General features: G+C 42.0%; 1 protein-coding gene across 1 annotated transcript in view; it reads right to left on the bottom strand.

Annotated features, from left to right (window-relative positions):
- LOC122539684 overlaps positions 1 to 24,131 on the bottom strand; it is a 153,915-nt gene extending 129,784 nt beyond the window's left edge. Inside the window, exon 1 of the mRNA XM_043674674.1 lies at positions 24,073 to 24,131. The gene's annotated coding sequence lies outside the window, so the exon portion shown is untranslated. The remainder of the gene's footprint in view (positions 1 to 24,072) is intronic.
- Positions 24,132 to 24,568: the final 437 nt, after the last annotated feature.

Below are 24,568 nucleotides of genomic sequence, written 5' to 3'. Positions count from 1 at the left end.
GTGATGCTGGATATATAAATTGTATGTCCCAGAGACAAGCAGATCATATCAAACATCATATTCCTTCAGGCTGTTTACAACAAGCAAGGGACTGTATGTAATCAACCAGTCCATTCTTGTAAATCTTGTAACACAGTGTCTGACTTCGAATGTGATTCCACAATTGGACATTTGCTCGATAATCCTGCATATGCAATGAGCTAGACTGATAACTAATTTAGGATTATAGACAATAGACAATAGACAATAGGTGCAGGAGTAGGCCATTCTGCCCTTTGAGCCAGCACCACCATTCATGGCTGATCATCCTCAATCAGTATCCTGTTCCTGCCTTACCCCCAGAACCCTTGATTCCACTATCCTTAAGAGCTGTATCCAACTCTTTCTTGAAAGTATCCAGAGACTTGGCCTCCACAGTCTTCTGGGGCAGAGCATTCCACACACCCACCACTCTCTGGGTGAAGAAGTTTCTCCTCAACTCTGTTCTAAATGGCCTACCCCTTATTTTTAAACTATGTCCTCTAGTTCGGGACTCAGCCATCAATCAGGATAGCAGTGTTGGGTGCTTGTGTAACCATATTGTGCCCAAGCTCCATATATTCATACACAGGGCCCTGTTCTTTGCAGACAAAAAGGACACACCCATTCACTGCATTGTTACAATTCAAAAAGATAGGTGACAGCCATTCACTGGTTCAGTTCTCAGGATGATGCTTTGACTAATCAGAGTCAACATCCCTGGCTTAAAATTTAAACGAAGCCTGGCAGTTAACTGTCAATCGTCCTTAACTGCAGCATTCTCCGTCGCAACATCCACATTAATCAGAGTATGGTAATCACTTTTACCATAGAGTCATACAGCACAGAAACAGACTCTTCAGTCCAATCAGCCCATACCAACCATATTCCTAAACTAAACTAGTCCCACTTGCTTGTGCCTGCCCTATATCCTTTCAGACATTTCTTATTCGTGTACTTATCCAAATGTCTTTTAAATGTTGTAACTGTACCCACATCCACCACTTCCTCTGGAAGTTCATTCCACATGTGAACCACTCTGTTTAAAAATATTATCCCTCCATGTGGTTTTTTAAAATCTTTCTCTTCTCACTTTAAAAATGCCCCCTAGTCTTGAAATCACTCATCCTAGAGAAAAGGCACCTGCTCTTCATCTTATTTATACCCCTGATGATTTTTTAAAAAGTTTATAACATCACCCCTCAACCTCCATGCTCTAGCGAAAAAAGTCCCAGCCTATTCAGCCTCTCCTTATAACTCAAACCCTTCATTCCTGGCAATATTTCAGTAAATCTCTTCTGAGCCCTCTCTAGCTTAATGATGTCCTTCTTATAACAGGGACACCAGAACTGGACACAGTACTCCAGAAGAGGCCTCACCAAGGTCCTGAACAAACTCAACATAAGATCCCAACTCCTATACTCCTAAGGGATGAGCAATGAAGGGAAGTATGCTAAATGCTTTCTTACATCTACATGTAATGCGAACCTCAAAGAATTATGTATTTGAAATTATAGAACCCTCATTTTATATTGTATAACTTGCTTTTTTTCCCTTTAAATTGTAACCTTGAGTACGTAAGAATATGAATGAATGCAAAAGACAAAAGGTTTCACAAAATGTATCATTTTTGCAGCAGCTGTCAATGGTCTTGTGAATGAGTCCTTTTGTGATGAGTTTGACAGGAGAAAATAAATCAATTAAATTAATTAACTTATATTTAAATTTATAGCTTAGAAATAAACATCAAATTTGGTTTGAACTGGTGAAATATAAAGATGTTAGTTGAGTTGTTATCGAGCAAAGTCTGGTCAGGATGCCCAAGACCAAATAGAACCAGAGAACAGCTGATGGTTATCTGTTAATTCAGGGATAAATTCAGGATAACTTCAATTAGGGCATATAGCTCCTGTTCATTGACTGTGAGGGTTTGCTACCTGTCTTTTACCTGCTACCCTCAGGAAGATTACCTGTCTTTTACCAGGACCTGATCGTTGTCTGGGACACGGTCGACCTGCACTCAGCCTACCCTCTGTCAGGAGTGGCAGCTATCGTCAAACAGCCATTGCTCAGGAATCTGCACCTCCACAATCGCAGGTTCGAGTGGCCACAGGTGTGACCCAGCCTGGGCTGGGTGCTGCTGCAGGATTTGCTACATAGGGCAGTGGTAGATGTCTGACCTGAAAACGGCGGTGCTCAGACCTGACAGCATGTACCACTTGGATGATGCTCAGAGGTGCGGTGAAATGCCATCAGTGTGTAGCCCTCCTCAGACAAATTTCACAATGGCTCCAGGATCCCATACTTCACACTGAACGTGTGCTCCACAACCTGAGTTGCCTCCATAATGTGTTGTGTGTCTTTCAAGGAGGGAAAACAGCAGGACATACAGAATGCTGTTGCACACCATCCACATCTTCTCCTTTATAGAATTCCTGGACATGATTTGGCATGCACATTTACCGCCAGGTAGTGAAGATCCTCAGTGGAGGGCTGTCTAGGTGGGAATCCTCACTCTCTCCCTCGGTTTCGGGGGTGGAAGTTGTTGCATGTAGCAGTCCCGTGCAACTGCAGATTACAATGACTCACGGACTCCTAGCCCAACTGTTTGTTTTGCAGCATTGTAGAGTACATTGATCATGTGCATATTGGGTGTAGACATTTGCACTCCCTTTTCAGTTATTTGCAAAACCTTTTGCTATGTTTTTTGATTGTACTTCAGTCCCATGCTCTTTCTCTTTGAGCACCTGGTGCAGAGCAATATGGGCAGATTGGATGACTTCCATGTGGGTCTGTTTCTGGGTGTGGCCAGGCTGGCTATCAACATGTCAAGACAGCAGGCTGTGGAGGAGGGTCATAACTACTGACCACCTGCCCCTCTTCCACGTTTGCGTTCGAGGCCAGGTATACTTGGAGAGGGAGCATGTGGTGTCCACTAATACTCTCGATGCCATAAGGGAGAGGAAGAATGCTTCTAACTCCATTTTGATTTCATTCTCATTTGGAAACACAAGTGATTTAATGGTGATTGTTAAGAGATGAGAAAATATCACGGGTGATATGGCATTGGAAACAAAATGTTTCTTGCATGCAAGAGGACATAGAGTCATAGAGTCATCTAAACTAATCAAGTTCCATTTGCCAGCACATGCCCATATCTCTCTAAAACCTTCCTAGTCATACACCCAAATTTTTTAATTGTACCAGCCTCCACCACTTCCTCCAGCAGCGCATTTCAAACATGTGCTCTATGTGAAAATATTGCTCCTTAAGTCCCTTTTAAAGTTTTCCCCTCTCACACTAAACCTATGCCCTCCAGTTCTGGTCTGCCCCACCCCAGGAAAAAGACCTTGTCTATTTACTTTATCTGTGCCCCTCATGATTTTATAAACCTCAATAAGTTCACCCCTCTACCTCTGACGCTGCAGGGAAAACAGCCCCAGTCTATTTAGACTCTCCCTTTTGATCAAACCTTCGAACCCTGGCAACATCCTTGTAAATCTTTTCTGAACCCTTTCAAGCTTCACAACATTGTTCTAATAGGAGAATTGCACACAATATTCCAAAAGTCGCCTAACCAATGATCCATATAGCTACAACATGACCAGTAAGGGAAAGCATATCAATTGTCTTCTTCACTAACTTATCTACCTGTGACTTCATTTTCAAGGCACAATGAACCTGTATTCCAAGGTCTCTTTGTTGAGCAAAAATCCCCAATACCTTATCATTAAGTATATAAGTTCTACCCTGATTTGCCTTTCCAAAATGCAGCACCTCACATTGGCCTATTGGCCCATTTGATCAAAATCCTGTTGTACTCTTGAGGTAACATTCTGCGCTGTCCATTACACCCCCAATGTTGGTGTCATCTGCAAACTTACCATGCCTCCTATGTTCACAGCTGAAAATGTGTTGCTGGAAAAGCGCAGAAGGTCAGGCAGCATCCAGGGAACAGGAGAATCGGGCTTATGCCCGAAACGTCGATTCTCCTGTTCCCTGGATGCTGCCTGACCTGCTGCGCTTTTCCAGCAACACATTTTCAGCTCTGATCTCCAGCATCTGCAGACCTCACTTTCTCCTCCTATGTCCACATCCAAACAATTTAAATAAATAACAAAAATCAATGGACCCAGCACAAATCCTTATGGCACACCACTGGTCGCAAGTTTCGAGTCTGAAAGGCAACCCTCTGTCTTCTGCCTTCAAGGCAGTTTTGTATCCAAATGAGCTAACCAATCCATCATGAGGAACCTTGTTGAAAGCCTTACTGAAGTCCATATAGATCACATCTCTGCCATCATCAATCCTCTTCACTACTTCTTCAAAAAACTCAATCAAGTTAGTGAGACATAATTTCACATGCATAAAGCCATGTTGACTATTCCTAATCAGTCCTTGCATTTCTAAACACAAGTAAATCCTATCCCTCAGGATTCCCTCCAACAACTTGCCCACCACTGATATGTGGTTCTCTGGCTTTTCCTTACCCCCTTTCTTAAACAGTGGCACCACACTAGCCAATCTCCAGTCTTCTAGCACCTCTCCTGTGACTATTGATGATCTAAGTATCTTAGCAAGGAGCCCAGCAATCATTTCCCTAGCTTCCCACAGAGTTCTAATTACACCTGATCAAGGCCTGGGGATTTATCCACCTTTAAGCATTTTAAGACATCCAGCACCTCCTTCTTTGTAATATGGGCATTTTTCAAGATGTCACCATCTATTTCCCCAAATTCTATATTTGCCTTGTCCTTCTCCACAGGAAACACTGATGCAGAATACTCGTTCAGTATCTTCCCCATCTCCTGTTTTTCCACACATAGGCTGTCTTGCTCATCTTTAAGGGACCCTTTTCTCTCCCTGGTTATCCTTTTGTCCTTAATATATTTGTAAAATCCTACTGGATTCTCTTTACGCGTATTTGCCAAAGCTACCCCATGAACCATTTTTGCCCTTCTGATTTCCCTCTTATGTATACTCCTACTGCCTTTGTACTCTTCTAAGAATTCACCCAAACTCTGTTGTCTATACCAGAAATATGCTTTCTTCCTTTTCTTAACCAAAACCTCAATTTCTCTCGTCATCCAGCATTGTGTACACCTACCAGCCTTGCCTTTCACCCTGATAGCAATATATTGTCTTTGAACTCTTGTTCCCTCATTTTTGAAGATTTCCCACTTTCCAACGGTTCCTTTATCCATGAACATCTGCCTCCCCCATCAACTTTTGAAAGGTCTTACCTAATACCGTCAAAATTAGCCTTCCTCCAGTTTAGAACTTTAACTTTTTAGATCCTGTCTGTCCTGTTCTATTACTATTTAAAACTAATAGAATTATGGTCGCTGGCCCGACAGTGCCCTCTCACTGACATCTCAATCATTTGCCCTGTCTTATTTCCCAACAGTAGGTCAAGTTTTGCATCTTCCCTAGTCAGTACATCCATGTACTGAATCAAAAAATTTCTGGATATAAAAATAATAAATAATCAGTAAACTTTGTTTACTGGACTTTATTTAACCGGTATTAAACCTCACTATCCCTGATCAGCCCTACCCTCTCTCTAATCATTCTCTTATTACTCACATATATATAGAATGCCTTTGGGTTTTCCCTAATTCTTCCCATCAAGGCTTTTTTTCCTCAGTCCATTTTTAGGTTATTTCCTAGCTACCCTGTAATCCTCTAAAGCTGTGCCAGATTCTTGCTTCCTTAACCTTAAGTAAGCTTCCTTCTTCCTCTTGACAAGAAGCTCCTTCATCTTACCATTCCTTGCCTGTCTCAGTGGGACAAAGTTATCCAATATTTTTGGGTGACACGGTGGCCTAGTGGTTAGCACTGCTGCCTCACAGAAACCCATGTTCGGTTCCCACTTGGGCCGACTGTCTGTGTGGAGTTTACACATTCTCCCCTTGTCTGCATGGGTTTCCTCCGGGTGCTCTGGTTTCCTCCCACAATCTAAAAGATGTGCAGGTTAGGTGAATTGGCCATGCTAAATTGGCCATAGTGTTAGGTGCATTCGTCAGGGGTAAATACAAGGTAGGGAATGAGTCTGAGTGGGTCACTCTTCGGAAGGTCGGTATGGACTTGTTGGGCCAAAGGGCCTGTTTCCATACTATAGGGAATCTAATCTAATCTAATCTCACAACAAGTGCTCCTTAAACAGCCTCCATGTTTCTGTTGTGCTTTGCCCGTAGAACAAAGGCTCCTGATTTATACTCAACAACTCTTGCCTAATAGCAGTTAAATACCCCCAATTAAATACTTTCCCATACTATTGCTCCTTTCCCTCTCCATGGTAAAGATGGGGCAGTTATGGTCACTGCCACTGAAATGCTTTCCCACCGAGAGATTTGATACTTGGCCTGGCTCTTGCCTAGCATCAAATCCAATATGGCCTCCCTCCTAGTCGGCTTATCTACATATTAAGTCAGGAATCCTTCCTGGATACACCTGACAAAATCGGCTCCATCCAACCCATCTGCACGAAGGAACTTCCAATCAATATTGGGGAAGTTGAAGAATCTAGCAGAAGAAGGAATGTCAGGAAAATTTAAATATTTAGAAGCACCTGGACTCAGTAGTTAAGATGCAATTTTGGTTAGATAATATATAAATTCTGCAACCAGAGAATGTTACTGAAACTTGTATGGGTGGCAGTGATTGGATTTTAACTCATGAAAAGCTGAAAAATATCTATTTTTCCTGGAATAAAGCACAAAAGTCATGCTTGGCCGCTGAAGGCAGGAAAATGTGGTGAAGTTGCATTTGATTATTAAAAATAATACAAAGCCCTGGAAAAGGTGGAAAAACCCAATTAGGAGTATAGCAAGAATATTACAAAGAACAGATTTTTAAAAAAATTGAATGCAGTATAGCCAGAACAGCCAGTAATACTTAGTAAGCTTTATTAAATTATTCAAAATTATATTAAGGGGAACACAGAGTTTAAAAGACAGGCATCTAAAGAAAATAGTGTAAAATGTTCTGGTACAGTGTCTAAAAAAATTCATTAAATTTAAAAGAGCATTTGTGAACATAAGAATACAATCTTACAGACTACAATCAATATTGTGATGATGCATTTTTAAAAAGCTTAACAACACAATTAACTAGTGCATTGAAAAGATATAGAATATAGAACATAGAACGTTACAGCATAGTCCAGGCCCTTCTACCCTAAATGTTGCACCGACCTGTGAAACCAATCTGAAGCCCATCTACCCTACACTATTCCATTATCATCCACATGTTTATCCAATGACCATTTAAATGCCCTTAATGATGGCGAGCCTACTACTGTTGCAGGCAGGGCATACCACGCTCTTACTACTTTCTGAGTAAAGAATGTACCTCTGACATCTGTACTATCACCCAACAATTTAAAGCTATGTCCCCTCATGCTAGCCATCACCATCTGAGGAAAAAGGCTTTCACCGTCCACTCTATCTAATCTTCTGATCATGTTGTATGTCACTATTAAGTCACCTCTTAACCTTCTTCTCTCTAACAAAAACAGCTTCAAATCCCACAGCCTTCCCCGTATAAGAACCTCCCTCCATACCAGTCAACACCCTGGTAAGCCTCCTCTTTACCCTTTCGAATGCTTACACATCCTTCCTATAATGAGGCAACCAGAACTGTATGCAATACTCCAAGTCCGGCCACACCAGAGTTTTGTACAGCTGCAGCATGACCTCATGGCTCCGAAACTCAATCCCTCTACCAATAAAACCTAACACACAGTACACCTTCTCAACAACCTATCAACCTGGGTGGCAACTTTGAGGGATCTATGCACATGGATACTGAGATCTCTCTGCTAATCCACACTACCAAGAATCTATCCCAGTTATCTATATTCCTATTACTCATTCCAAAGTTCATTTCACACTTTTTTGCATTAAACCCCATTTGCCACCTCTCAGCCCAGCTCTGCAGCCTATCTATGTCTTTCTGTAAACATTCTTTGTCACTATCCACAACTGTACTGACCTTAGTGTCATCCGCAACCCATTTTATTAACCCATCCTTCCACGCCCTCATCCAGGTCATTTATAAAAATGACAAACAGTAATGGCCCCAAAACAGATCCATGAGTAACTGAACTTCAGGATGAACAGTTCCCATCAACCACCACTCTCTGTCTTCTTAGTTAGACAATTCCTGATTGAACCCGATGTGCCGGTATTTTCTGCAATAGCCTACCGTGGGGAAACTTATCAAGCACTTTACTAAAATCCATACAAAACTACATCCTCATCCATCTGTTTGGTCACCATCTCAAAGAACTCAATGAGATTTGTGAGGCACAACCTACACTTCACAAAACCATGTTGATTATCCCTAATCAACCTATTCCTTGATGATTACAAATCCTATCTCTTATAACCTTTTCCAACACTTTACTCACAACCGAAGTAAGGCTCACTGGTCTATAATTACCAGGGTTGTCTCTACTCCCCTTCTTGAACAAAGGGACATTTGCCATCCTCCAATCTTCTGGCATTATTCCTGTAGATAATGATGACATAAGGATCAAAGCCAAAGGCTCTACAATCTCCTCCCTGGCTTCCCATCCCATCTATGATAAATCCCATCCTGCTCAGGGATCTCATCTGTTTTCATACTTTCCAGAATTGTAAACACCTCCTCCTTGTGCACCTCAATCCTATCCAGTCTAGTAGCCTGTATGGCAGTATTCTCCTCAACGACATTGTCTTTTTCCAGTGTGAATACTGACGAAAAATATTAATTTAGTGCTTCCTCTATTTCCTCAGACTCTGCGCACATCTTCCCACTACTACCCTTGATTATCCCTCATCTTTCTAGAGTCATTTCTTATTCCTGATATACCTACAGAAAGCTTTAGGGTTTTTCTCAATCCTATCTGCCAGTGACTTCTCATGTCCCCTCTCTCTTTATGTCTTTCCTGGCTAACTTGTAACTCTCAAGTGCCCTAACTGAGCCTTCATGTCTCATCCTAATACAAGACTTTTTCTTCCTCTTGACAAGAGATTCAACTTCTTTAGTAAACCACAGCTGCCTTGCTCGTCTACATCCGCCCTGCCTGATAGGTACATACTTATCAAGGGCACGCAATAGGTGTTACTTGAACAAGCTCCACATTTCTGTTGTATCCGTCCCCTGCAGTTTCCTTCCCCATCCTATGCATCCTAAATCTTGCCTAATTGCCTTTCCCCCAGCAATAACTCTTGCCTTGTGGTATATACCTTTCTCTTTCCATTTCTAAAGTAAACATTACTAAATTGTGGTCACTAGCACAAAGTGCTCAACTACCCCCAAATCTAATATCTGGTTTGGTTCATTAAGTACCAAATTCAATGTGGCTTCACCTTTTGTTGGCCTATCTACATTCTGTGTCAGGAAACCCTCGTGCACACACTGGACAAAAACTGACCCATCTCAACAATACTGTTTTAAGTCAATATTTGGAAAGTTAAAGTCCCCCATAACAACTACCCTGTTACTTTCACTCCTATCCAGAATTACCATTGCAATCCTTTCCTCTACATCTCTGGAACTTTTTGGAGGCCTATAGGAAACTCCCTGAATTTCTGCCTTACGACTCACCCTTTTTCCTACCTATGTCATTGGTGCCTATGAGGACCACAACTTGGTCCACATTAAGGATCCCAAAAACACGATCCAAGACATCACGGACCCTGGCACCTGTGAGGCAACACACCAACTGTGAGTCTCTCTCATTCCCATAGAAATGCCTATCTGTCCCCCTAACTACAGATTCCTCAATGACTAATGCTCTACTCCTCTCCCCCTTCCCTTCTAAGCAACAGGGACAGGCTCCGTGCGAGACACCTAAAGCCCATGGCTTACCCCTGCTAAGTCATTCCCCCCAACAGTATCAAAAACGGTATACTTGTTATTGAGGGGAAAGGCCACAGGGGATCCCTGCACTGACTGACACTAATTTACCTTCCAGGCAGCCCCCGGTCCTCGCTTTCATTGCTCCTGCTGCAAAAAAAGTTCCAAAATCAGAAATAGACCACACAGAATTCAAGATTAAACTTCGCCAAGATAGTAGTTCTTGAGACATGACACTCAGTGAAGAAGTATAACATGGCTAGAGGGCTGCAGCAAAGGAGGACATTACACATACAAAGACCTTCATATGGTACATCAGCGTCCACTGGAAAAATTAACCCAGGCTTTGTAGACAAAATGCAGGATTCACAGACTTGGTTACATCAGTAGACACCCTTTTAAGTTAAGGCTTGATATAAATGCCAAGTTAACTATCCTGTCATACCAGTTACCATGACTGTAGGAACAGAAGCTTCTGTTGGCAGTGGTGAGAGTATGTGGCATAGGGGAAGGTACAATCAAAATAATAGGAACTCTGCAAGTTCTGCAACATACATAAGAAAGAGAAAATGTATGCTTTGTTCACAATCAGCCAATTTCACTTTTGAACCTGTTTGTACATCACATCTTCTCCTTCCTGAGGGGAGTAAAATAATTCAACTACTTTCCATGGTCAAGAGGAAACAATGGCTAGCAAGTCAACAGAGGAGCAACCAAATCAAATTTCACAGAAATAAAGGATAGACCAATGTGCAATCTGCAGGTATAGTATAAATGGAGGGCTATATCAATATTCCAGTGAGTTGGCCAAGGGTGTTTACTTTGAGCACCCACAATATTTTGCAGTCATGGATTATTCACTTATGTGTGACAAAAGCCAGTTCGCTCCAATTTAACTTCTGGAAAATGTGTTGGGAAGGATATATCAACGTCTCTTAAACATTGCCTGGTGTAGACCCATGAGCTCAATCTGTGATGCAGTCACCAGAAATCTCAAAAGAGATTAATGATCCCATATCCCATTGCAGGAAGCTTTCCTACAATCCCTTGTATTCTTATAGTGAAACCACATTGATTGCAGCTATTCCACAAGGTCCCCAGCCTATCTGAATAGTCCACCTCAAGAATCCACTTTATTTCCACAAACATAAAATCAAAAACTGCCCCATCCAAGAAACAAGACAGAAAAAGCTGAAAAACCTTTCTGTTCCAAAGTCTTTATTTCTCAGAGAAAACCAGAAATACATAAGGAATAAATGATCTGTGTATGATCTAATTAAAAAGTTTTCATATCTTTTTACTCTTTCATTTTTCAAAGATATGCTGTTGCTATTGCAACTTATTAATTTAATGGTGATTTGGATTCAATGCAGAGCTGTTAATTCAAAAGAGATTTTTATCAAAGAGTTATTCAATAAGTATGGTTAAGGAATTTAAATATAATGCAGGGGATATCTTTTCGAGAGGAAAATAGAATCAAGAAATAATTTGAGCTAAGTCCCTTTGAAAGAAAAAGATTAGACTGCAGAAGCTTAAGACTGAATTACTCATTGTCCAGTGCAATTGTGGGATTGACAGACAATGCAGTGATACTACTAGTTACAGTCATAGAGTCATAGAGATGTATAGCACGGAAACAGACCTTTCAGTCCAACTTGTACATGCCGAACAGCTGTCCTAACCTAACCTAGTCCCATTTATCAGCTCTTAGAACATAGAACACGGAACATTACGCGCAGTACAGGCCCTTCAGCCCTCGATGTTGCACCAAACTGTGGAACCAATCTAAAGCCCATCTAACCTGCACTTTTCCATTCAAGTGCCCTTAAAGTTGGCGAGTCCATTACTGCTGCAGGCAGTGCGTTCCATGCCGCTACTACTCTCTGAGTAAAGAAACTATCTCTGACATCTGTCCTATATTTATCACCCCTCAATTTAAAGCTATGTCCCCTCATGCTAGCCATCTCCATTCGAGAAAAAAGGCTGTCTGACCTGTCTAACCCTCTGATTATCTTATATGTTTCAATTAAGTCACCTCTATCCTTCTTATCTCTAACGAAAACAGCCTCAAGTTCCTCAGGCTTTCCTCATTAGACCTTCATCCATACCAGGCAACATCCTGGTAAAACTCCTCTGAACCCTTTCCAAAGCTTCCACATCCTTCCTATAATGCGGTGACCAGAACTATTGCAATACTCCAATGTGGCAGCACCAGAGTTTTGTACAGCTGCCACATGATCTCATGGTTCTGAAACTCAATCCCTTTACCAATAAAAGCTAACACACTGGATGACTTAACAACCTTATCAACCTGGTTGGCAACTTTCAAGGATCTATGTACCTGGACAGCAAGATCTCTGCTCATCTACACTACCAAAAATCTTACCATTATCCCAGTACTCCTTACTCCTGTTACTCCTTCCAAAGTGAATCACCTCACACTCTGTAAACTATAATATTCTTCGGTCACTATCAACAACTGTACCGACCTTAGTATCATCCACAAATTTACTAACCCATCCTTCTATGCCCTCATCCAGGTCATTTATAAAAATGACAAACAACAGTGGACCCAAAATAAATCCTTGGACCCAAAATAAATCCTTCACTAGTAACTGAACTCCAAGATGAATATTTCCCATCAACCATGACCCTCTGTCTTCTTTGAGGTAGCCAATTTCTAATCCAAACTGCTAAATCACGCTCAACCCATGTCTCTGTGTTTTGTGCAATAGTCTACCATGGGAAGTCTTATCAAACGCCTTACTGAAATCCATCTAAACCATCTAAGTCCATCTCAACTGCTTTACCCTCATCCATCTGTTGGGTCACCTTCTCAAAGAACTCAATGAGGTTTGTGAGGCACCACCACCTACCCTTCACAAAACCGTGTCGACTATCCCTAATCAAAGTTAAAAATCACACAACACCAGGTTATAATCCAACAGGTTTAATTGGAAGCACACTAGCTTTCGGAGCGACTCTCCTTCATCCATAATGAAGGATGAAGGAGCGGCGCTCCGAAAGCTAGTGTGCTTCTAATTAAACCTGTTGGACTATAACCTGGTGTTGTGTGATTTTTAACTTTGTACGCCCCAGTCCAACACCGGCATCTCCAAATCAACCCTAATCAACTTATTCCTATTGATTAGGTTATAAGTCTTATCTCTTATAACTTTTTCCAACACTTTACCCATAACCGATGTAAGGCTCATAGTTCTATAATTTCCAGGGTTGTCTCTACTCCCTTTCTTGAACAAGAGAACAGTATTTGCTACCCTCCAGTCTTCAAGCACTATTCCTGCAGACAATGACGACATAAAGATCAAAGCCAAAGGCTCGGCAATCTCCTCCCTAGCTTCCCAGAGAATCCTAGGATAAATATCATCAATCCCAGGGGACTTATCTATTTTACACTTTCCAGAATTGCTAACACCATCTCCTTATGCACCTCAATCTCATCTAGTCTAGCAGCCTGTATCTCAGTATTCTCCTCAACAACATTGTCTTTCTCTAGTGTGAATACTGATGAAAAGTATTCATTTAGCACTTGTAACTCTGGCTAACTTGTAATTCTCAAGCGCCCTAACTAAGTCATCACACGTCATCCTAACATAGGCCTTTTTCTTCCTCTTGACAAGAGATTTAACTTCTTTAGTAAACCACGGCTCCCACAGCTCCTTGCCTGACAGGTACATACTTATCAAGGACCCGCAGAAGCTAGTCCTTAAATAAGCTCCACGTTTCAACTACCAATCCCTGCAGTTTCCTTCCCCATCCTATGCATCCCAAATGTTGCCTAATCATGTTGTAATTGCCTTACCCCCAGCTATAACCTTTGTCCTGCAGTAATACCTACCCCCTTCCATCACTACAGTAAACAAAACTGAATTGTGGTCACTGTCACCTAAGTGCTCACCTACCTCCAAATCTAACACCTGGCTGGGTTCATTACCCAGTATCAAATCTAATGTGGCCCTCACCCCATGTTGGCCTGTCAACATACTGTGTCAGGAAACCCTCCTACACACATTGAACAAAAACTGATCCATCGAATGTACTTGAACCATAGTATTCCCAGTCATATTTAGAAAGTTAAAGTCTCCCATTACAACAACCCTGTCATGCTCTCTCCTTTCGAGGATCATCTTTGCTATCCTATCCTCTACATTTCTGGATCTATTGGAGGCATATAGAAAATTCCCAACAGGGTAACATCTCCTTTCCTGTTTCTAATCTCAGTCTATTCTACCTCAGTGGATGAGTCCTCAATGTCCTTTCTGCAATAATAATGCTGTCCTTGACTAACAGTGCCACATCAACCCCCCTTTTTGACCATTTTCTCTGTTCTTACAGAAACATCTAAATCCGCAATAACCAATCCTGTCCTTGCTCTACTCAGGTCTCTGAAATGGCCACAACATCGAAATCCCAGGTACCAACCCATTCTGCACATTCACCCACCTTATTCTGGATGCTCCTGGCATTGAAGTAGACACATTTCAAACCAACTTCTTGCTTGCCGGAGCCTTCTTGTGATCTGGAAATCTTAGTTCAGACTTCACTTCTCTCAACCTCCTGTATACTCGAACTATAATTTCCCATCCCACTGCTGAATTAGTGCATTAGCAAATTTCTCCCCAGGATATTGTAACCCTTCTGGTTCAGGTGAAGACATTGACCCATATTCCTCTAAACCCTTCCTGCTCATATACCCATCCAATGTCTTTTAAATGCTGTAATTGTACCAGCCTCCAACACTTCCTCTGGCAGCTCACTGCATACATACACTACTCTCTGCATGAAAATGTTGCTCCTTAGGTCCCTTTTATAGCTTTCCTCTCTCTTAACGTATATCCGCTAGTTCTGGACTCCCCCCAACCCAGGGAAAAACCTTGCCTATTCATCCTAAGCATGTCCCTCATGAGTTTATGCTACAGCAGAAACAGCCTCTCCCTATTGCTCAAATTCACCAACCCTGGCAACATCATTGTAAATCTTTTCTGAACCTTTTCAAGTTTCACAACATCCTTTTAATAAAGAAGAGACCAGAATTGCACACAATATTCCACAAGTGGCCTAACCAATATCTTGTGCAACTTGATCTCCCAACTCCTATATTCAGTGGTCTGATTAATAAAGGAAAACATATCAAATGCCTTCTCCGCTCTCCTGTCTACCTGCTTTCAAGGAACTATGAACCTGCACTCCAAGGTTTTTTCGTTCAGAAACACTCCCCATTAAGTGTATAAGTCATGCCCTGATTTGCTTTTCCAAAATGCAAATACCTCACATTTATCTAAATTAAATTCCATCTGCCACTTCTCAGCCCATTGGTTCATCTGATCAAGATCCTGTTGTACTCTAAGGTAGCCTTTTATCGCTGTCCACTACACATCCAATTTTGGTATCATCTACAAATTTACTAACTATACCTCCTATGTTCACATCCAAATCATTTAAATAAATGACAAAAAAGTGGTGGACCCAGCACCGATCCTTGTGGCACACATAGGCTTCCAGCCTGAAAAGCAACTCTCCACCACCAAAGTCTTCTAACTTTGAGCCAGTTCTGTATCCAAATGGCTACTTCTCCAATTATACCATGAGATCTAACCTAGTCAACCAGTCTACCATACGGAATCTTGTTGAACGCCTTACTGATGCCCATATAGATCACATCCAATGATTTGCCCTCATCAATCCTCTTTGTTACTTCTTCAAAAAAGTCAATCAAGTTCGTGCGACATGATTTCCCATGCACAAAGCTAGAATGACTATCCCTAATCAGATTATTAGATTAGATTATATTACAGTGTGGAAACAGGCCCTTCGGCCCAACAAGCCCACACCGACCCGCCGAAGCGAAACCCACCCATACCCCTACATTTACCCCTTATCTTACACTACGGGCAATTTAGCATGGCCAATTCACCTGACCCTGCACATCTTTTGGACTGTGGGAGGAAACCGGAGCACCCGGAGGAAACCCACGCAGACACGGGGAGAACATGCAAACTCCACACAGTCAGTCGCCTGAGGCGGGAATTGAACCCGGGTCTCTGGCGCTGTGAGGCAGCAGTGCTAACCACTGAGCCACCGTGCCGCTCATGCCTTCACAAATACAGTCCTTGCCTTCACAAATACATGTAAATCCTATCCCTCAGGATTCCTTCCAACAGCTTGCACACCACTGATGTCAAGTTCAGCAGTTTATATTTCCCTGGCTTTTCCTTACCACCTTTTAAAAATGTTCTTACCATCTTCAATCACGTTAGCCAATCTCCAGTCTTCCGACAACTCACCTGTGCCTATTGATGACATAAATATCGTTGCAAGGGACCTAGCTTCCCACAGAGTTCTTGGGTACATTTGATGAGGACCTGGGGATTTATCACTTTTATGTGTTTCAAATCATCTGGCAACTCCTCCTCTGTAGTATGGACATTTTTTAAGATGTCACCATCTATTTCCTCACATTTTATAATTTCCAAATCCTTCTCCACAGTAAATGCTGCTGCAGAATACTCTTTTAGAATCTCTCCCATCTCCTGCGGTTCCACACAAACATAGAACATTACAGCACAGTACAGGCCCTTCAGCCCTCGATGTTGCGCCGCCCTGTCATACTAATCTGAAGCCCATCCCACCTACACTATTCCATGTACGTCCATTTGCCTGTCCAATGACGACTTAAATGCAGTTAAACTTGGCGAATCTACTACCGTTGCAGGCAAAGCATTCCATACCCTTACTACTCTACTCGCTGAGTAAAGAAACCTTGCTGATCTTTGAGAGGCCCTATTCACTCCCTAGTTACCATTTTGTCTGTAAGGTATTTATAAAAATGCTTTGGATTCTCCTCAACCCTATTTGTCAAAGCTATCTCATGTCCCCTTTTTGCCCTCCTAATTTCCCTCTTAATTATTCATCTACTGCCTTTATATTCTTCTAAGGATTCACTCAATTTCTCTACTCATCCAGCATTCCCTACACCTACCAGCTTTTCCTTTCACTCAAACAGGAATATACTGTCTCTAGCCTCCCATTATCTCATTTTTGAAGGCTTCCCATTTTCTAGCCGTCCCTATGCCTGCAAACATTTGCCACCAAAGAGCTTTTGAAAGTTCTTGCATAATACTGTCAAACTTAGCCTTCCTCCAATTTAGAACTTCAACTTTTAGATCCAGTCTATCCTTTTCCATCACTATTTTAGAATGAATAGAATTATGGTCACTGGCCCCAAAGTGCTCCCCCACTGAAACCTCAGTCATCTGCCCTACCTTATTTCCCAAGAATAGGTCAAGTTTTGCACCTTCTCTAGTAGGTACATCCACATACTGAATCAGAAAATTTTCTTGTACATACTTAACAAATTCCTCTCCATCTAAACCCTCAACACTGTGGCAGTCTCAGTCTATGCTTGCAAAGTTAAAATTCCCTGCCATAACCACCCTATTATGCTTACAAATAACTGAGATCTCCTAACAAATTTGTTTCTCAATTTGCCACTGACTATTAGGGAGTCTATAATATAGTCCCAATATTATCCTTTTCCTGTTTCTCAGTTCTACCCAAATAACTTCCCTGGATGTATTTCCAGGAATATCTCCCTAAGTATAGCAGTAATGCTATCCCTTATCAAAAATGCAAGTCTCCCATCTCTCTTGCCACTCTTTCTATCCTTCCTATAGCACTTTTATACTAGAACATTAAGCTGCCAGTCCTGTGTTATGTTTCTGTAATTGCTATGATATCCCAGTCCTATTTTCGTAGCCATGCCCTGAGTTCATCTGCCTTCCCTATTAGGCCTCTTGCATTGAAGCAAATGCAGTTTAATTTATCAGTCCTACCTTGCTCTCTGCTTTGTTCCTGCCTGTCCTGACTGTTTGACACTCCCTTTCCCGACTCTACCAGTCTCAGATTGCTCTCTTTCCTATTTCCCTGGGTCCCACCCACCCCCACCCACCACCCCACCTTACAAGTTTAAATTCTCCCGAGTAGCTCTCACAAATCTCCCTGCCAGTATATTCATCCCCTACCAATTCAGCTGCAATTCATTCTTTTCCTACAGGTCACAAATACCCCAGAAGTGATTCTAATGATCCAAAAATGTGAATCCTTCTCCCCTGCACCAGCTCCCCAGCCATGCGTTATTCTGCTCTATCCTCCTATTCCTACCCTCACTAGCTCATAACACCAGGACTAATCCAGTTATTAGTACCTTTAAGGTTTTAAAACCTCCCTTTTAAATTCCTGCCTAACTTTCTATATTCTCCCTTCAGAATCTCATCCTTGTCCCGTCCTATGTGTACAATGACCTCCTGCTGATCCCTCTCCCCTTTGAGAACATTTTACACCATATCTGAAATATCCTTGATATTGGCACCAGGGAGGTAACACTCCATTATCATTTTTCACTGCTAGCTGCAGAAACATGAGTCTGTCCCTCTGATTATCAGTCTTACCTTGCTCTCTGCTTTGTTCCTGCCTGCCCTGACTGTTTCACACTCCCTTTCCTGACTGTACCAGTCTCAGATTGATCTCTTTCCTATTTCCCTGGGTCCCACCCACTCCCCCCCCACTCCCCACTCCACCTCACCTTACAAGTCCCCTATTACAATTATTCACTTGGAACCCGACATATCTCTCATTACATTAGAGTCTGTCGTGATACCAGAAACTTGGCTGTTCGTGCGACAATCCCCTGAAATTCCATCACTGCCTACATTGTCCATAACAGCGTACTTGTTTGTGATGGGGATAACCACAGAAGACTCCTGCACTACATACTGACTCTTCCTACCGTTCCTGGAGTTACCCATCTACCTGAGTGCATCCGTGGCTTTTTCCCCCTTCCTATAACTGCCATCCATCAGCTCTTGTAAATTCCTCATTCCATCTATCACTCTAACTGATCGGTGTGATCTGATAGGATTCGCAACCAAAGACACTTCCTGCAGATATAATCATCAGTAACTTCCTTAAACTTCCACACCGAACAGGAAGAGCATATTATTCTACTAAAGGCCATCTTTGCTGCTTCACAATCTACAGATCCAGAAAATAGCACCTTCTTTTTGCTCGAAAAAGCAGTGCTCCAAGCTAACTTAGTTCTTACGGTTAATATATTTAAAAAATTTAATCAAGAGGCAAATCTCAATAAAACATATAATTAGTAAAGAACCCACTACTCACTACTGCAGACTTACAGCAAGGTTACACGTTAAAAACTAGGCACTTCCTGTGTTGTGAGCTCCCACAGAGGTTTCACCAAGGTCAGCTGTGAATTTCACTGTTTGTTAATTTTTCCTTGAATAACTCTGATGTCCAGAGATGCATGAACTCAAACAGCAAAGGCAGTAACTGTTCACTGCTGTGTCAGTTAGCAGTGTAGGTATGTGAAACAGGAGGTGAAGGATCCTATGGCAATCTAAAATGAACGACAGGGGATTTTCTCCTGAATAATAACTTAGTTGGCCATGATCTCATTGCTTTTACTGGGGTCTTGCAGCACCTTCCAAACTTTGGACATCGACTGCTTAAGAAGGACAGGGACAGCAGACACGTGGGAACACCACCACCATCCTCCAATTCCCTCCCAAATAGTATTATGGGTGTGCAGGAATGATCTCTGTCTCTGAGGCAACAAGACTGTAAAGACGTCGGGAAATCAGCAGGAACATTCGGCGATAATGGATTACAGCAAAGTGAGAACCTCAAGATCGTAATGCAGGACGACCAAGCTCACTCTGTCAAACACTCGCACAATGCTATTTTTATACTTTCTCACGTCAAAATAGCAAGTCCATAAGTCAATGAACTTGGCGATGATCACATCGAGTCTGTGAATCAGTTGACTCGGCAATTATTTGCATCAGGTCTGTAAATTAACTCGGTATTTTGATTACATCAGATCATTGTGTATCTACTAGTTGGCGTGGTTACTTGCATATCTTCTATATCTTTGCCGCTGAAAACCCTGTAATCTGTTCTGTTCCGCTTACTCATATCTGTTAGCAACTAATGATGCCTTTGTCGTCGAGGTGGGTTTTTTTTAGATTAGATTACTTATACAGTGTGGAAACAGGCCCTTCGGGCCAACAAGTCCACACCGACCCGCCGAAGCGCAACCCACCCATACCCCTACATTTACCCCTTACCTAACACTATGGGCAATTTAGCATGGCCAATTCACCTCACTTGGACGCAGACAACATGCAAACTCCACGCAGGCAGTCGCCTGAGGCGGGAATTGAACCCGGGTCCCTGGCGCTGTAAGGCAGCAGTGCTAACCACTGTGCCACTGTGCCACCGTGCCGCCCACTATTCTTTGCTGAGTGGACTTAAAATATCTTATTCTATGGTTTTGTGAGATACTGTATTATAAGTTTCTTTATTTTTGTATTAAGGTCATTTTATTTTACCATTGCACTCACAAGCGCCTCTATATTTATTACATCCGCATTTCATTCATTCATTCATAAAACTGTGGTCTCTCCACTCCCCAGTGCACTACTTCACCCGAAGCTATGAGAAGATTATAATACTAATCTCCCTTCAGAACCATCTATCAGGCCTTGAATAGCTTGCAGGGCATCAAACAAGTTTTCTCCCTCAGCACGTACCTATTAGATATATATTGAATAGGGCCTTTTTCCCCTTTAAGGAAATGGCGATCAAAATAGCGCTTCCGTGAAATTGAATGAATCAATGAGTAAACCGGCAGTAGTGAGTGAAATCTCAAAACCCAGCTGCGGTAATCAGTTCAGTACGCATTCTGCCTCTATTAAGTGCATATATAATTCCCGATTTTGTTAAATCTTATAAGCCTGACATTCTTTCTAGTATTCTCTACGCCAAGAGGACCCCCACCTTTCATTTCTCGACTGTTGGGCGTACCTACACACGATGTACTGCAGCTATTTTAAAAAGGCAGCTCAGCGCCTGCTACTCAAGAGTAACTAGGGACAGGTAATAAATGCTGGTGCAGCTAGTGCCCACATGTGCCCACAGCACGAGTGAATAAAGCAAAAACAAAATTGCTGCTCTTTCTATTGCATAAACTGCAATTCAGAAAGATTCACTGATAGGATGTGGGCATTGTTGTCTAGTCCAGCATTTATTGCTCATCCCTAATCTCACTAGGGAATGTGATGTTGGGACATCCAAAATGCTACAGGGAAGGAATTCAGCAGAGAAAGTACAGGAAAATTATTCTCTAAAGTTCCTGTATTCTCATCCATCTGAAAAGCAAAGCAACAATAATTACAGGCAACATGGGAGGGACCAGACCTCATTGGTGTGAAAATAGATGCAATCAGTGTCGATCTGAGGTTTGCCCAAAGGAAAAAACTCAGTAATATCTAAAAATCATAGAATTCCTACAGTGTGGAAGCAGGCTACTTAGTCCACACTGACTCTCCTAAGAGCATCTGACCCAAACTCACCCACCCATCCTGTAACCCTGAATTTCCCATGGTTAATCCACCTGTTCCGCACATCCGTGGACACAATGGGAAATTGAGCATGGCCCATCCACCTAATCTACACATAAGACCATAAGACATAGGAGCAGAAATTGGGCCATTCAGCCCTTCAAGTCTGTTCTTGGAGCAAATGGGATCTGAACCTGGGATTTCACTAGGTCAGAGGAAAGGCCACTAAACCACAAGATTCTGCCAAGGGTGCCCATGAGATTGAGCCTTTACTCCTATCTAATTTGAGGAGAAAGTGAGGACTGCAGATGCTGGAGATCAGAGCTGAAAATGTGTTGCTGGAAAAACGCAGCAGGTCAGGCAGCATCCAAGGAACAGGAGAATCGACGTTTCGGGCATAAGCCCTTCTTCAGGAATCCTGAAGAAGGGCTTATGCCCAAAACGTCGATTCTCCTGTTCCTTGGATGCTGCCTAACCTGCTGCGCTTTTCCAGCAACACATTTTCAGCTCCTATCTAATTTGGCCATCTAAAACAGGGGAGTGTACTCCAACATACACAAATAAAGCTACGGCATTTTTCTTTGAAATTGGATTACAATGATGATGATCCACCCAAGATTGTTAAGCACTCTCTGTGGTTCAATATTCAGCAGTGTGAAATATCCAGCCAATCTCAAGAGAAGTAATGGGTAGTTTACCTGTTTATTGGGATAAACACCAAAAACTACTTTTGGATACTGCTCAGACCGACTTGTTTGGGCACATACTTTAGACCATATGATATAGGGACAAAATTGAGCCATTCAACCTATCACTATTTGATCCTGGCTGAAATGTTTCTCAAACCTTTTTGCCTTCTTCCTGTAACGTTTGATCCCTGTGCCAGTTAAGAACCTACCTATCTCTGTCTTAAATATTATCCATGATGTGGAGGAGCTGGTGTTGGACTGGGTGGATAAAGTTAAAAATCACACAACACCAAGTTATAGCCCAACAGGTTTATTTGGAAGCACTAGCTTTCAGAATGCTGCTCCTTCATCTGGTAGTTGTGGAGAATAAGACCATAAGACACAGAATTTATAGCAAAAGTTACAGTGTCATGCAACTGAGGTGATTCATTAAACAATCTGTAAAAGGCACTGTAGTCTTTTGCTATAAATTCTGTGTCTTAGGTCTTATTCTCCACAACTACCTGATGATGGAGCAGGGCTCTGAAAGCTAGTGCTTCCAAACAAACCTGTTGGGCTATAACCTGGTGTTGTGTGATTTTTAACTTTAACATACTCAATGACTTGGCCTTCACAGCCTTCAGCAAAAATAAGTTCCACACAGTCATTACCTTTTCATCCCAGTTTCAAAGGGGCATCCCTTCTCTCTCAGGCTACCCTATTTGAGGCCTACGTTTTCCAGCTGGTGGGGAAATATCTTTCCCAAGTCCATTGTATCCAGGTCTGTCAGTATTCTGTATGTTCCAATGAGACTCCCCCTTATCCTTTTAAACCCCATAGAGTTCACAACCAGAGTCCTCAACTAATCATCATATGACAAACCCTTTATCTCAGGATCATTTTTGCAAACCTCCTGTAAACCATTTGGCCAATTCAATGTGTCAATACTGCCAGTAAGTATTCTCTAGGCTTCACATGTCCTCTCTAAAGGTAGGGAATTTACATTTCCAATGCTAACATATCCTTCCTTCGATACAGAGACTAAAACTGCTTACAATATTCCAAAGTGGTCTTATATGGACTCAGCAATGCATCCCTGCTCTTAAAATGAAAGCTAAAATTACATTTGCCTTTCAAACTGCCAACTGAACCTGCACATTAACATTAAGAGAGTTTTGAAGTAGGAGTCCCAAGTTTTTTTGTGCTTCAGATTTCTGAAGCCTTTCCACATTTTGAAAGTAACCTGTGCATCTCTCCTTTCTACCGAATTCTCCAAATTGTATTCCATGTATTTCACATGTTGCTGACGAGGCAGCCCTCTCCCAATTCCCTTACCCCATTTAATCAAAGTATGATCATAACATCTCAAAGCTGACTGAATTCCATTCTTTCATGAATTATACAGTGTTTGACCACTGACATTCTGTCCTCGAGCTCCAGATCAATTTCAATTAATAAGAAAATAATTACTTGAGGAAGAAGGCTGATAATAAAGGCTTTGAAGCAGCTAAAACTTGACCTTGGCTCTCCTCATAATATGTGATATTCCAATTCAATGTACCAATACTGCGGTAAATATTCTCTAGGCCTCATAGGTCCTCTCGAAAGGTGGAGACCAGAATAATAATGAAGTCAAACAAATCTTCCACTGCGGCTCAATAATTTTCATTTGCAGAAACTGAATGTAGCCTCATGAATGGCTTGTTGCTCAGTGCAAGGAGGTAAATATCACACACTATTTTGCAGCAGAGTATCAAACTCAATATTGACAAATCATATCATTACCAGAATAACAGAGAGATAACAATTCCCTGACCTGTCTATTGATCCAAACATAAAGGTCCAGCTGAATCTTTGTGCCTAAGGTTTCTTGCTCATAGCATTTGTACATGATGCAGCAGCACAACATTCATCCTGGGACTGAGCAACATCCCTTCTAAGTCTCTGTATTATCTGCTCCTTGCAAGCTTTCCCCACTGTGCCTCGCAGTTCCTTAAAAAAATGCTATATTATTAACAGGAATGCAGCAAATTCCACATTATAATTTAATTATTCAAACACATCTATTGATGGGAGTGTTCCAGCAAGAAAGCAAAACTTACCATAGCTTTTCACACATTAATGCCTGTCTCAGTTGAGAGTATTTTCATTTTCAAGGTTGTTGTAGGTTTCAAGACACTCTGAAGGGGTGGCAAAGTGACTCACTGGTTAGCACTGCTGCGTAGCAGCACAAGGATTCCAGCCTCAGACGACTGTCTGTGTGTAGTTTGCACATTCTCCTTATGTCGATGTGGATTTACTCCCAGAATCCAAAGATGTGCGGGTTAAGTGGATTGGCCATGCTAAATTGCCCAAAGTATTCAGGGTTGTGCAGGTTAGGTGGATTAGCTATGGTTAATGGGGAGTTTAGGAGTTAGGATGCCAGAGTGGGTCTGAGTGAGACGCTCTTCAGAAGGTTAGTGCAGACATGATGGGCTGACTGGCCTCTTTCTGCTCTGGAGGGGTTCGATGATCCTACAACTGCAGCTGAACATTGATGGTAATTGTATATTTAGAGGTGCTATGCTTTGATTGAGGCATAGTTGATGAATGATTTGT

The sequence above is a fragment of the Chiloscyllium plagiosum genome, chromosome 33, assembly GCF_004010195.1.
Source record: "Chiloscyllium plagiosum isolate BGI_BamShark_2017 chromosome 33, ASM401019v2, whole genome shotgun sequence".
In the NCBI taxonomy this organism is placed as follows: domain Eukaryota; kingdom Metazoa; phylum Chordata; class Chondrichthyes; order Orectolobiformes; family Hemiscylliidae; genus Chiloscyllium; species Chiloscyllium plagiosum.
This window is presented reverse-complemented; position numbering and strand designations above follow the sequence as displayed.